We start from the raw sequence: 14,241 nt of genomic DNA, 5'->3' as shown, positions 1-14,241 counted from the left end.
ATACATATATATTACTACGTAATATCCATAGCAGAGATAGTTCTCCCAAGAATTATTAAATAAGAGAAACATACAGGGAGTTAAAATACAAAAATGAATCAGAGCATATATGAAAATCACCTTTAAATGATGGCTAATATTGTATAATGCTTAATGTACACCAGCACTATTCTAAGCCCTTTACATATGCATATGGAATCATTTAATCCTCCTGAAACTCTATGAAGTAGGTACTATTACTATTCACAGTTTTCTAACTTTTTTATTTTGAAATATCTATACATTCATGGAAAGTTGTAAAGAAATATGTAGAGAAATTCCATGTATATTTCCTCTAGACTCACCCAATGTTAACATCTTATACCACTATCACAATATCAAAACCAAGAACTGATATTTGGATAATCCACAGAGTTTATTGATATTTCATCACTTATACAGGTACTCATTTGTGTGTGTATATCTTGTTCTTTGTATTATTCCCTCAGAGGAGGAGACTGAGGCTTAGAAAGGCTCAGTAATGTCCCCAAGGTCACTCGATTTGTATATGGTAAAGTTGTTCTTCAAATGTGGGCAATTTAACTTTAGAGTCCATACTCTTAATCACTAAACTCTACTGTATCGCAACTTCAAATACTATAGTAACTTGAAGAGATGTAATCGTTTAAGCATATCTAAAGAGAAAATATAATCGTAAGTATGTATAAGGTTAAAGGTAACAGGTCAGAAGAAAGCCCTTCAAAGAATAGACTGGCACCAACCTATCCTGTAACTGTCTAAAGACAAAGATTTATGATCAACTGACTTCAAATGCTATGATGCAGTCATCATAAAAAGCAATTCTTACCATTGAAAAAGAGTATTTCAAACTATCTGAGAAGAACACATCTCAGGAGCAACCAACAGCCCTTGTTCTTACTCATGGCCACAGAACATTAATCATACATTTACTTATAATGTATCATAAAATATGGAGTCTTCAAGAACTATCATTGTAAACTCAACCTAAAGCTCCTTGAGGACCAGGATAGTGTCTGTCCTGTTCATGCTCCCTCTTGTTGAGCGAGTGAGTGAATGAATGAATGAATAAACACACTGATCAATGGTATGTCAGCAGCAGCCCCCCCCCCCCACACACACATATACGTTCACCTATAATGCTGGAATCCTTTAAGTGCTTTTTACTTCTCTTCCATTTCCAACATCTAATCAATTCTCAAGTCTTAAGGAATCCCTTACCATTTTTTCATTCCTTTATTTATTTTATTTATTTATTTATTTTATTTATTTATTTTACCACCAAATCTACCATCCTATCTACAGTAGTACCCATGTACTCAGCCCTCCTTCCTCTTAAAATGGAATTTATAAATGTCCTTTCTCCTGTCTAAGGTCAAGGCCTCCTTTTTTTGTTTTTAATTTTAACCAAGGAATCATTTTAACAAGGATTTCCCCCACTCTTTTTTGTTTATATGTCCATAAGTCAAATAGAAGATAGCCATTTATTCATATGTAGTATAACAGTTTAAAATAAATAAAAACAAGCTATATTAACACAATTTTTTAGAACACTCCACCTTCCCAGGCAAAGGGTTCCAGCTAATGGATGTATTAATTGACTAGATGGTAGGAATTCTAGGGTCATGTATGAAGATTGACTTTTTTAATCAATGGCATTGGCATTTCAGTGAATGCCAGTATTTCATGGCATTGCAGCAAATGTCAATAAGAATATACTGATAGAAAATGGAAATGGCCCTGGCTGGTGTTTCTCAGTGGTTAGAGCACTGGCCTGGGCACCAAAGGGTTGCATATCCCTGGCCCTGCTCTGGGCTCTTGTTGGAGGCAACCAATTGATCTCTCTCTCTCTCTCTCTCTCTCTCTCCCCCCCCACCCCCCAATCCGTACTTCCACTCTCTCTAAAAAATCAATGGAAAAAAATATCCTTGGGGGAGGATTAACAACAACAAAAAAATGGCAATGATAGATTTACTAATTAGAGATTGCATATTAATAAATATTAGTAATACTATATTGATCCTAATAATTATGCTTGACACTGAGGAGTTCAAAAAATATATCAGTCTTATTCCTTGCTGGTGTGGCTCAGTGGTTGAGAGTCAACTCATGAACCAAGAGGTCACTGGTTTGATTCCTGGTCAGGGCACATGCTTGGGTTGCAGGCTCAATCCCCAATAGGAGGTATGCAGGACACAACCGATCCATGGTTATTTCTATCTGCATACAAACATCACTTAATGTCATCCATGTTAACAAATAAATGATTAAAACAAATTCTGACTAAGTTGTCTTTAGCACTACAGATTTTTTTTTTTTTATCATCTTCAGGACAAAATTTTGAAGTTGTCCATGTTACCTGTCTCCTTTTTGCCCCTGTAATCACTACCATCAATGTTTTGTGAATACCACTCTACTGAAATGTAGTTTATTAAAGCCACCAAATAATTTCATTTTAAAAAATTCCTACAGGTCAACTTTCCACCTATCATTTGATTTGTTTGCTTACTTATTCTTTACTGAAACATTTCCTTCTCTAAGCTTTCCTGACATCATGTGCTCCTGATATTATCCTATCGCAACAGTTCCTCTTTCCCAATATCCTTTGCTCCTCAGAACTCTTTTTCTCTCTAGTGACCTCATCCGGGCCCATGATCTTGGATACCTGCCATATGTTTATGACTCCCAAGTATATCCAGTTCTGACCTTTCCTCTGATTTCCAGACTCATATATCCAGGCACCTACTGAACAGCTCTTCTTGGATAAATAACAGGCATCTCAAACTGAACACTTCCACAATAGAGCTCCTGATTCCCGGCCTCTCCCCCTTCCCATTCCATCTGTCCAAATGTCATCTCGGTAAATGGCCACATGACACACCCAGGCCAGAAAAAGTGGCATTTATCCTTCATCCCGTTCTCCTTGTGACGCATACTTATTCATAGACAAGACCTGTCTGTGACACCTCCAATATAGCCCACAGGTGACAGCTTTTCATCAATTCCACTGAAGAACTTTGGTCAAAACCTCCCTTATCTCCCACCCAGTCAGCTGCAACAGTCTCCCAACTGTTCTCAGGACTTTCTTTCACTCTTGCCCCACCCACCTGTCTATTTGCCGCTTAGGACCCACAGCGGTCTTCACAAAGCATATACTGTACTGACTTCTTTTTTCTTTCTAAAAGTATATTTTTATTGATTTCAGAGAGAGAAAGAAAGGAGAGAAATATAGAAACATGAATGTTACGAGAGAATCATTGATTAGCTGCTTCCTGCATGCCCCCCAATGGGGATGAAGCCAGCAAACCCAGGCATGTGCCCTGACCAGGAATCAAACTGTGACTTCCTGGTTCATAGGTCAATGTTCAACCACTGAGCAACACAGGCCAAGCTGTACTGACTTCTGACTTTAATAACTTTCTTTTGCCATCAGAATAAAATCCTTTGTATGGTCCACAGACCTACATTATTTGGCTTCTGCCTATCTCTAACCTCATCTCCTTCCATTCTCCCCTTTGCCTGTATATTTCTTCTTGTCATACATAATTCCCTCTGCCTAGAATATTTTCCCTCTGATTTCTCTCCCACGGTAACACCTACTCATTTTCTCAAGCCTCAGCTCTGAAGCTTTCCCAGACACCTTTCTCAGCTAGACACACTTAATTGCTCAATAATTGTCCCTTCCTGGTTCTAAGCTTGATTCACCTCGGGGCTTTTGCACTTCCTGATTCTTCTGCCTCATATGCTTTTCCCCTCAGAAGAGCTCATCCCCCCAGGATGCACCATGTCTGTCATTTATGTCTTAGGTCAGATGTCCCTTCCTCAGTCTTTCGTTGACCACCTGAGGTCAGGTCATTGCACATGCTCTCTAATCCCCTCTAACCCTTCCCCTGGTTTTTCTGTCTTTATGTCAGCATTACTGCAACTATTTTATTCACTTATCTGTGTACATGGTTTTTTCTGTGTCCCCCACATGCAACCTCTGGTGTATAGTAGATGCACAATAAAGAGCTTGATGGATAAAAATCAAGGATGATTTTACTATGTGCTAGTTACCATCCCAGGTGATGGCAAATAACACCGAATAAAATATTGAAAGAAATATATATAACCAAAAACAATCATAATACAATATGATAAGCTCTACTGAAGTATGTATAACCAGTGGTATACTCAGAAGAAGGAATAAGCAATTAATTCTACCTGTAAAGAGGACTGACTGGGGAGACTTAAATGGACAAAAGGGGCCACATGCTAACCTGACAAGCTCAGGGGAGGCCTGCATGGCGGTGGTCTTGCAAACTCAGAGACCTAGAGTAACCACAAAGGATGGCCTGAAATGAAACTTTAACTAAAAGCAGTTATGGTAGGTAGTTACATCCTAGGCCGGTATCTCCACTGACAAGGTCAACCTTTACCTTAACTGAGCCTATCTGTCTTTTTGCATCTATAATAACATACCCTTGAAATGTCTGGGTAACTTGTAACTTCCCTTTTTTCTGGACCCCCTGGGGCACAACCTAATGTGCCTGGACACCAGGACAGCTACTACAAATTCCTTCATTGTTATGTTAATTGTTCCTGCACCCACCTAAGTATTTGTCTATCATTTTACTTTTTATCCAATCCCAGGGGTTTCTACCCTCCCCGCTCCCCCCACCCCCGCTTTGCTTTCTCCCACCTCTCTATCACCAATGAATTTCATGTAACCCACCTACATCCCTTTCCTCTGATTGCAATATATAAATATAGATGTAACCCGCCATTCTCCGGAGCATTATCTCAATTCGTTGAGGTTCTGCTTCCCGGCAATTGTCGACAGATTGGCTCAAATAAACTCACAAAAATTATTTACAGGTTTGAATGTTTTTATGTTAACACTTAAAAGAAGTGCTATTTGAATTGAGTCCTAAAAAATTAATAGGAACTGCCTTTTGATCTCCAGATCAATGCCACCCAATTATAATCTAGGAAGGGCCTTTTTGTAGAAATCAACAAGCTGATTCTAAAATTTAAATAGAAACACAAAGGACCTGGAATACAAAGGAAACTTGAAAAAATTGGAGCATCTGTACTACATGATTTCAAGACTTACTATAAAGTTACAATAATCAATAAATTATAGTATTGGCATAAATATTAAGAAAGATCAATAAAACAGAACTGAGAGCCCCCAAAGAGGTCTGCACTTAAAGGACCATTTGATTGACAAAGCACCAAAGCTATCCTATGGGAAAAAATTTTTTTCAATAAATCATTCTGAAATAGCTATGTGAAAAATAAACCTCAGCCTCTACCTCACACTGTACACAAAAAGTAAATCAACTTAGATTATAGATCTAAATATGAAAGCTAAAACCATAAAGCTTTCAAGAGAAAAAAGTAGAAGAATATCTTTGTGTCTTGGAAATAGGCAAGTTTTAGACAGGAAATGGAAAGCATTAGCCATAAAGAAAATTTGAGAAACAAGACTTTATAAAATTAAAAACTTCTGTTTACCAAAGGATACCATTAAGAAAATATATAGGAAAGCCACAGACTAGAGAAAACATTTTAAAAACTTATGTCTGACAGAAGACCTATAACCAGGATATATAAAGCACTCCTATAACTCAATAATAAAAAGACAAAGATTTGGACAGATAGGTCACAAAAGGAAGAATACAAATATGTAATAAGCACATGGGAAAGAGCTCAACATCATTAGTCACCAGGTAAATGCAAATTAAACCATAATGACATGCCAGAATGTCTAAAATGAAAAAGACTGAGAACACCAAATGTTGATGGAAATGTGGGGCAAGCAGAACTCTCATATGCTGGCAGAAAAGTATAACACAGTACAACTTCTTTGGAAAGAGATTTGGCTACTGCTTATAAAATATATACGTAATATATAAGTTGCTAGGACCCAGCAACTCCACTAATATTTACCAAAAGAAATGAAAACATATCTCCAAAGAAAGTCTTATACAAGAATGTTCATAGCAGCTTTCTATGTAATAGCCAAATACTGGAACTAGCCCAGATGTCTGTCATCAGGGGAATGGATAATCAAACTATGACATATCCATACAATTAAAAAGGAATGAGCTATTGATACACTCAGCTACATTCACAAACAGCATGAGAGTACATGTATACATACTGTATAATTCTATTTACATGAAGTTAAATGACAGGAAAGACAAATCTCATCTCTGATAGGGGGAAAAAATATTGAGCAGTGGTTGCCTCTGGAAGGCCCGGCTGGCATTGACTGGGAAAAAGCATAGAGAAAATTCCTGGGGTGATGGTGAATTGCTATATCTCAATAGGGGTTTATATTACCCAGCATTTGTCAAAATCCAGTAAATGGTGCCCTAAAGATTTGCATATTTTACTATATGTAAAATTTACCACAGTAGGAAAATAAAAGGCCATATAAACCAGTACTGATCTCTAGTGAAGTATTTAGGGGGAAAGACTACAGGTGACTGCAATTTACTTCGATGGATAGAGGGGTGGAGGGGTGAGTAGATATATGATAAAAAGAAGTACAATAAAACATTAATAATAAAATCTAGGTAGTGGACATATGGGTGCTCACTGTAATATTCTTTAAACCTTTAAGAATATATTCAAAATGAAATGTTGGGGGGAAAGGCAGGGAGATGGGAAGGATGTGGAGAAATCCCAGACAGTGTTCAATGGCTGGAACAAGGGGTAGTTTGGCAAAAGATGAAGCAGAAGAGGCGATCAGAAGCATGATCATGAAGGAACTTTCATGTCATGCGAAGGAGTTTGTATTTTATCCTATGAAGCAATGTTGCTCAATTGTCTTTCTATTTTCATTGCTAGTGTCTTTAGTCATGCCCTCATTAACTTCCATCTGGGCTTTTGCAATGTATTTACTTAATCAGATTGGATTGAACTGAATCAGATAGAAAGGATGTACTTAACTTTCCTGTGACTTTCCATAATTTTTCCTGCTTTAATCCCAGGCAACTTTGAGATTTTTACACATAAATAGAAATTGCTATTTGAGTGCATTTCTAATTGACAGTAGTTCCAAAATTATATTTTTGTTTCTACCTTTAGGGTCTTATTTTGCATTTTTTCCCCAAATAAGCAAGGAGCAGACGTCAAACATAAGTTGTGTTTTTTTTTTAAATGAACAATGAAAAACAAATTCTATTCATTTTTCTCAGTATAAAATATTCAACCAAATGCTGAATTGAAAATACTGTAGTAAACACTAAGGAGTGGCATGAATTATCTAATTATAAAAAAAAAAACAGTTCCTACCTCCAAGGTCTTGACAGTCAAAATTCCTACATTTTACAAAACAAATATTTTTAAGTATATGCTTCATTAGCTGGACAGACGTATATTTGTTAAAGTCTATGGGTTTTCCTCCTTCAGTTTTTCTACATGCATTTGATAATGAGATAGCTATTTGCAAAGGTGTGATGGTAGATGAAATCATCAGTGTGGGCACAAAAAGTGTTTACCGTCCATGGAGATAAGGCAACAGGGACTGAGTGAACCGTGTATTTCCCAACAGCTTCCTCCCAAATGCAAACTTGCCTCCACAAGAAGTTTAGAAAAAATTTCTTAAAACAATATTAGTTATGTACCAAACTATTTCGCTCTCTGAAGAAAATTTAGCTTATTTGTTTCTTTTTTCTTTCTCTGTTAGTTTGTACAAGATCTGTTTTCAATATTATAATTTTTAAAATATGGACATCCCTCAAGAGCTTAAATCTTCTAAGCTTACTGAGTAAAGCATCTATTTGTTCATGAAAATTCTTTCAGTTTTTGCCACACTGTGTATTCTTAGAGTTTTGCCTAGTGCCTGGCATGAAATATATAGATGACAAATATTATTTGAATACATAAACAAATACATAAGTAAATAGCAATCATGATATCAGAATACTAGAAAGTACAACTAATGACTATGCATCTAAATATTAAACAATTTATAATCCCTTATTAGCATCAAATCACAAAACAGTAGACACCCATGCATATATCAAATGATTTTTTTGTTAAACTACAAGACACACGTATTTTGTCTGTGAAACAGTTATAGCAAAAATTAATTGTTTTCCTTTAGCTTGGGTGGGGAAAAGGAAGTATGATGTCCTCGTTAGTACACTCAATAATTCTATTAATAGACTGTTTCTATTAACATGTACTTGGTAAATAGAAAATCTCTAGTGACTGGTATACCATGATAATGGATACTAATTAACTGTGAGTTTAAAGTTAGAGTTGAGCTCCAGGCAAAAGCTTGAAGCTTGTGAATTTTGTGTTTGGAACCTTCTCCTTGTACTTTCCCCCTTTCTCTTCTACTTCATAGAATCATACATCCTTCACTCCTTGTGACAGACACTCGTGGCACAAAAATAACCAATTTTCTTGGTTTTTCTGTCCTAACACAACTTCCCTTTTGTTTAGGTATCCATGCTCCTCCATGGGGCTGGGTGATTTAAGGGATATTGTCCCTACCTTTAGCTCCAGGCGCTAAATTCTGATTGATCTGAGACAATCATGACTTTCTGTGAATATTTCTCTCTTCTCCGCATCCAGCACGGCTAGAGAGCAGTCCGTTCCTGAGTAGGGGCGGCTGGGGATTGAGACAATAAAAGAAAGAGACAGACATAGAGGTGGAAGGAAAAAGCTGGGGCCGAGTGGGACCACTGTCCTCTGATGGAGAGACAGGGACAGGGACCCAGAGCCAATACAGCGTGTTTATTTTATACAGCAAAAAACTGGAAGTTTTACTAAAAGTCAAGACAAAGGAGATTATGTGCATTCTTGGGTGGGCCCAGGTCGTATTCATTCCTGGTGCTTGGCTGGATTTAAATAACAAAACCCACCCCCTGGCACCTGGGCTGAAGGTCAAGCTGACAACACTCCTGCCTTTTGGCAAAGCGTGTTTCCAGGACGTGGCTTTGCCAACGCCACTGGCTTCAGCTGACAATAGTTAAATAAATGCCCATGTGCCTTCCCAGGTGCTCTCTACAACTTTCTCCTTCCCCAGCCAGAGATTGATTTGTGCATAATTTTTGCTTGTGGCATAATTCCAACCAATATGACATAATGGGGAAGTTCACTTGGGGGCTTTGGGGAAAGGTTGAGCCATCCTACAGTGACATACAGGAAGAGACAGTGCCATCTTCCTCTGGGTATTGCAATTGGCCCCTGGAATGGTTAAAACCTTCTTTCTACTGGGTTGAAGATGAAGCCAACATGTAGAGAAAGGCAAAGGCAAGAGATGACAGAAAAGTGGAGCTCAGCTCTACATGCATGTAGCCTGCCTGACTTCTGTATAAGCTAATTTTAACTGAAATTTTCTGCTGCTTGCTGCTAAAACAAGCTAACTAATAACATTTCCTCTAAGTATTGGCTGTTCTCATATTTTCCTTTGGTACCTAAAAGCCCCTCACTAGAAACCATCCAATCTACCCTCTACACCACTGCTTCTTTTAGTTCATTATTCATTAAAAGTCCCAATATCGACTGCCTCTATTTTCAGCTAGATTCTAGGGGGAAATCTATCTGACACTAATTTTCACTAAGATGTCTCAGGGGGAAAACTAATCTGAATGGTTCTAAGGTGAGACTGGACTCCTTGGAGCATCCATATTTTCAATGCAGAACTGGGTAACTGAAATAAAAAATGAATTGGCTCAAATTTAGGAAATGTGACAAAATGAAGAGAATTTTAAGTAATGTGGGGAAATATATGAGGCTAGCCTAAATTATATCAACAGATTTATTCTCTTTTATAGATTTTTATCAACTCTAAGTCTTAGAAACCTAATCACATATGAGTGACATGCATAGGTATATAATTAACCATAATGTTTAACTTTCACTTTCAACCTGGTCTGGGAGATGAGAATTTAGTGTGTGTGTGTGTGTGTGTGTGTGTGTGTGTGTGTTTAATAATTCACATAAAACCTTTACTTAAAGTTTTTTTGTTAGGGCTAGACATAAGTAAAGTTGTTTGTTTAAAGAAAAATTATTTTCTTTAAACAAAAGGAATACCTTAGCATCATATCTTATATATCCACCCTTAGAACTAATTGTGAAAAGTAAGGCTTCCTTGATGATCTGTGATTATTTACTTTCTACGAGGCTTGTAAATCTGAAGGATCTCATTCAAGGGGCTAGCTAGCACCATGGTCACATGATAGACTCTCCAACATAATTGGCGCCACTTAATAGGATGGTGGTTACAACCTCTGTCTGAGTAAGGAGAACATGTGCCTGAGGATCAATTTCACATCATCACAACTGAAGATTTCTTTCTTCGAATTAGATTCTTCAGGGGATACTTTGAAATGCTCAGGTCAAGTGACAGAGTAGCTGAGAAATGCTTTTATGAGCAATTTATGATGAAAGGTGCTATTTTAAAAGCTAAGATTAAAAAAAAAGAAAAGAAAAGCTGATCCTTTCTGCATGGGATATTCCAGGCACCTCTTATAAGTGAGGCAAATGGGAAAACACTTTGCTCACACCCTGTCCTGGTAGGTCTATTATTTCACCAGGTGTAGAGCACAATGAAAAATGGGATTATGACTCATTGTGTCCCAGCACCTCGAGCAGTATCTGGTACAGAGGGAACATCGGGGTTTTATTTACTGACTATCCATGCGGTTGGAAGGCTGAAATGAAAGGGTCAGCTTTCCTCTAGCCTCAGCCATTGCCAGGTCCCTCAAAGGAGTTTCCTTATTCATCTGCAACAGTTGTGTTTATGGTTCATAAGGATTAGACGCAGTGGTTCTGAACCTTCCTAATGCCGAGACCCTTTAATACAGTTCCTCATGTTGTGGTGACCCCAATTTCATTGTTACAAATTGAACATAATTAAAGCATAGTGATTAATCACAAAAACAATATGTAATTATATAAGTGTTTTCCGATGGTCTTAGGCAACCCCTGTGAAAGGGGCGTTCGACCCCCAAAGGGGTCGCGACCCACAGGTTGAGAACCGCTGGGTTAGAGAACTAACAAGAAGAGGTACACGTTATTGAGCACTAACTAACAATCAAGATATGAACAAGTTGCTTTGGGAGCCCAAAGTAGAAAGTAATCGACTGTCTGGGGGAGGCAGTTGTATCTCCATAAAGGTCTCACAGTTTTGCTGTCGATGAACACATTGAATATGCCTACTGCGTGCCAGTAGAAAGAAACGGGAAACCTGCACAGACACAGGAAGGCTGAGTTCAGCGCATGCCTAAAGGTTCAGTGTATTGGTAGCATAAGGTATCTCTGGGGCCCACACGGACATGGCAGGGAGGGACTGGTGGCAGCAGAAAAAGTAGAGCTGGAATAAGCCATCAAAATTTCAAGAAGAGGGAGTGATCTGATCAAGTCTTGTGCTTTGGAAAGTGTTGCATGTGAAGAATGAAGTATGGAGAGAGGGGTTAGAAGCAGAAGAGCCTGTTCGGAGGTCATTTTAATAGCTGTTAGGAGGGGATGATACTAAAACCATTTCCAATTAGAAAGAAGAATAGACAGAAGATAGAGATTTTTAAAAGACAGGACAAAAGTACAATCAGGAGGGAGAAAGGGAAAGTTGAGGAGTAATCCTAGGGTTATAGTATAAAATCGAAGGAGACATACAAACACACAGTTCATAAACACTCCTGTCTTTATGCATATCACTGTATCGCTGAAGAGAGAAGAGCAGTATGAAAATAATTTATTAATAATTTATTAATAGTAATAGGTAGCAGATTCTAGACATGTAAGGGTATAGAGAATTAAAGAAAAAATCCTTACTAAAAAAATACTAAGAGAGTGAACATATTAAATAAATCATTCTCTGAAAATCAGTATACATAGGTACTATTTATTATTATTAATCTTATTATAAGTGTTATTATTAAAAATAACAAAGAGTAACTGTTTAAAATAAACACCAGCTATACACAAGAAGCCAGAAGAAACATAATAATTTAGATTATGCTTTTAGGTTTTCAATAAGAATTTTCCTTTTTGGTTTTCAATTCTTACCTTGAGTTTTCTGACTTAATCCTCACATATTTAACCCCAAACTCATATCAATGAGCATTACTAGTTGTATTTAAAAAGAAAAGGAAATAGCTAAGTCATCTGTTTTTACTTTTGATGCTGAGTTGGTCTAGACAGGATGGATTTATTTTAACAGAGCTTCGGCTGGTAGCCATTATGCCCTATTAGACATGTGATTTCTTCGTTGAGGATATACTACTCTAGGATTGTCATTGTTAATCACAGCTTTTTGGTTCTATTTGCCTAATTTTATTAATAGAAATAGCAACAGTATAAACTTATGGTACATTATAGTTTTAAAATGCCTTTACAATTCTTATTTGACTCATAGTGGACATTTGCTGTAGACAGGACTGATAGAATTAAGTCCTTAAAATCTAACCTGTTTATTATGAAATGTAACACACATGTAATAAAGTACACAAAAATATGGAATTAAGGTAGTCACCTGTGTAACCACCTCCAAATCAAGAACCATTGTCAGATCCCAAAAGGCCCCTCGGTCCCTCCTCAGCTATCATCCCAACTTTTATAGTTTTATCACGCATATATGCACCACTAAAAACTGTAATTTTTGTTTGTGTTTAACTTGATTTAAATAGAATTGTATATTCTTTTGTGCCTGAATTCTTTCACTCAAGATAGTGTTTTGGAGGCTTATCAATGTTTCCATCTGTAGTTCCTTCATTTTCATTGCAACGAAGTATTTGCATTGAATGAATATTCCAGAATTTACTTATCCATTTATTATTGATGGAAATTTGGATTGCTTCCAGGTTAGGTTAATGCAAATAATGCTTTTGTGAACGTTCTTTCACATGTCCTGGTGTGCACATGTACACAATTTAGGGTAGATACACCTGGAAGTGGAGCTAGGGAGTCACAGAATATGCACTACCTAGGTAATACTAGATGGTTTTCATTCAGTTATACCAATTTACACCCCATCAACAGCATCTGGGAGTTCTTGTTCTTGCACTCGCTGGCATATTGCTATTGCTGGTCTTTAATTTTACCCTTGATGGTGGGTGTGGAGTACTCTCTCCCTTTAATTTGTATTTTATTTCTTTCTTCCTCTTTATTGAATTTAAAGTGGTATGGAGTTACTTCAAAAATTAAAAATGGAACTGCCTTAAGACCTAGCAATTCCACTTCTGGGAATTTATCCTAAATGAAATTTGCATTTTTCTTGATTACTACCAATAGGATTAAGCACCTTTTCATGTGTTTATTGGCTATTTGGGTTTTTATTGGGGGGGGGGGGTAGAGGGGGAGGGGAATGGCTATTGAAATCTCTTGCCCATTTTTCTGTTGGGTTATATGTCTTTTTCTCATCAATTGGTAGTTCTTTATATATTTTGAATATGAGTTATCTATATATTTTGGATATGAGTCTTTTGTCATTTATTTATATTATAGAGATTTTTTTCTGGCCTACAGCTTGTTTTTTTTTACATACTTCATGGTGCCTTCTGATGAACAGTGCTTAATTTTAATATAGTCCAATTTCTCAATCTTTCCTTTATGTTTATTGTTTTTTGTTTGTTTTATTTGTTATATAAAAACTCTTATCCTACCTTCAAAAACTTAAAGCTATGTAATTTTTTAAATGCAGAAATAGATTCATAGAGAGATAGGGTGGCTTGACAAACTTTAATCCAGGTATTTGACAGCAAATTCTGTGCTATTACCATTACACCATGCTAATGTCAATTTTTCAATGCAGAATTATTTTAAGTTATTTTAGATACTGATCATTTCTTATTGCTTGAGGTGGTACAAAGCATCAGGAAAATGGAGAAGCAGGTGATGGTACTTAGGGATAAGAAAAATCCATAAAGGGTCCCTTCAGGAACTCAGTCCAGAGGTGGGAAAGGAGGATATTTTGCAGAGATTTCCAACTTTGACACCCATGCAGTCTTTTCTCAGCTTATTAATATTTCCACACTTCCTCTGATCTTATTTCTGTCCTACACACCCTAGGCCAAGCAAAATACAATGCAATACGGAATTTAAGTTGTGGAGAATGACTATGCTGAGTCAATAAATCCCCTTAAAAATTTTTTAATATCAAAGGACATGGAAAGTTATGAAGAAGGCTATATAAATAAAGCAGCAACCCAACATATTCCCAGTTAAATATGGGCCTCCACAAGTTTCCATAGGGATGCACAGCTACATATAATATCA

The sequence above is a fragment of the Myotis lucifugus genome, unplaced genomic scaffold, assembly GCF_000147115.1.
Source record: "Myotis lucifugus unplaced genomic scaffold, Myoluc2.0 scaffold_78, whole genome shotgun sequence".
Classification (NCBI taxonomy): Eukaryota; Metazoa; Chordata; class Mammalia; order Chiroptera; family Vespertilionidae; genus Myotis; species Myotis lucifugus.
This window is presented reverse-complemented; position numbering follows the sequence as displayed.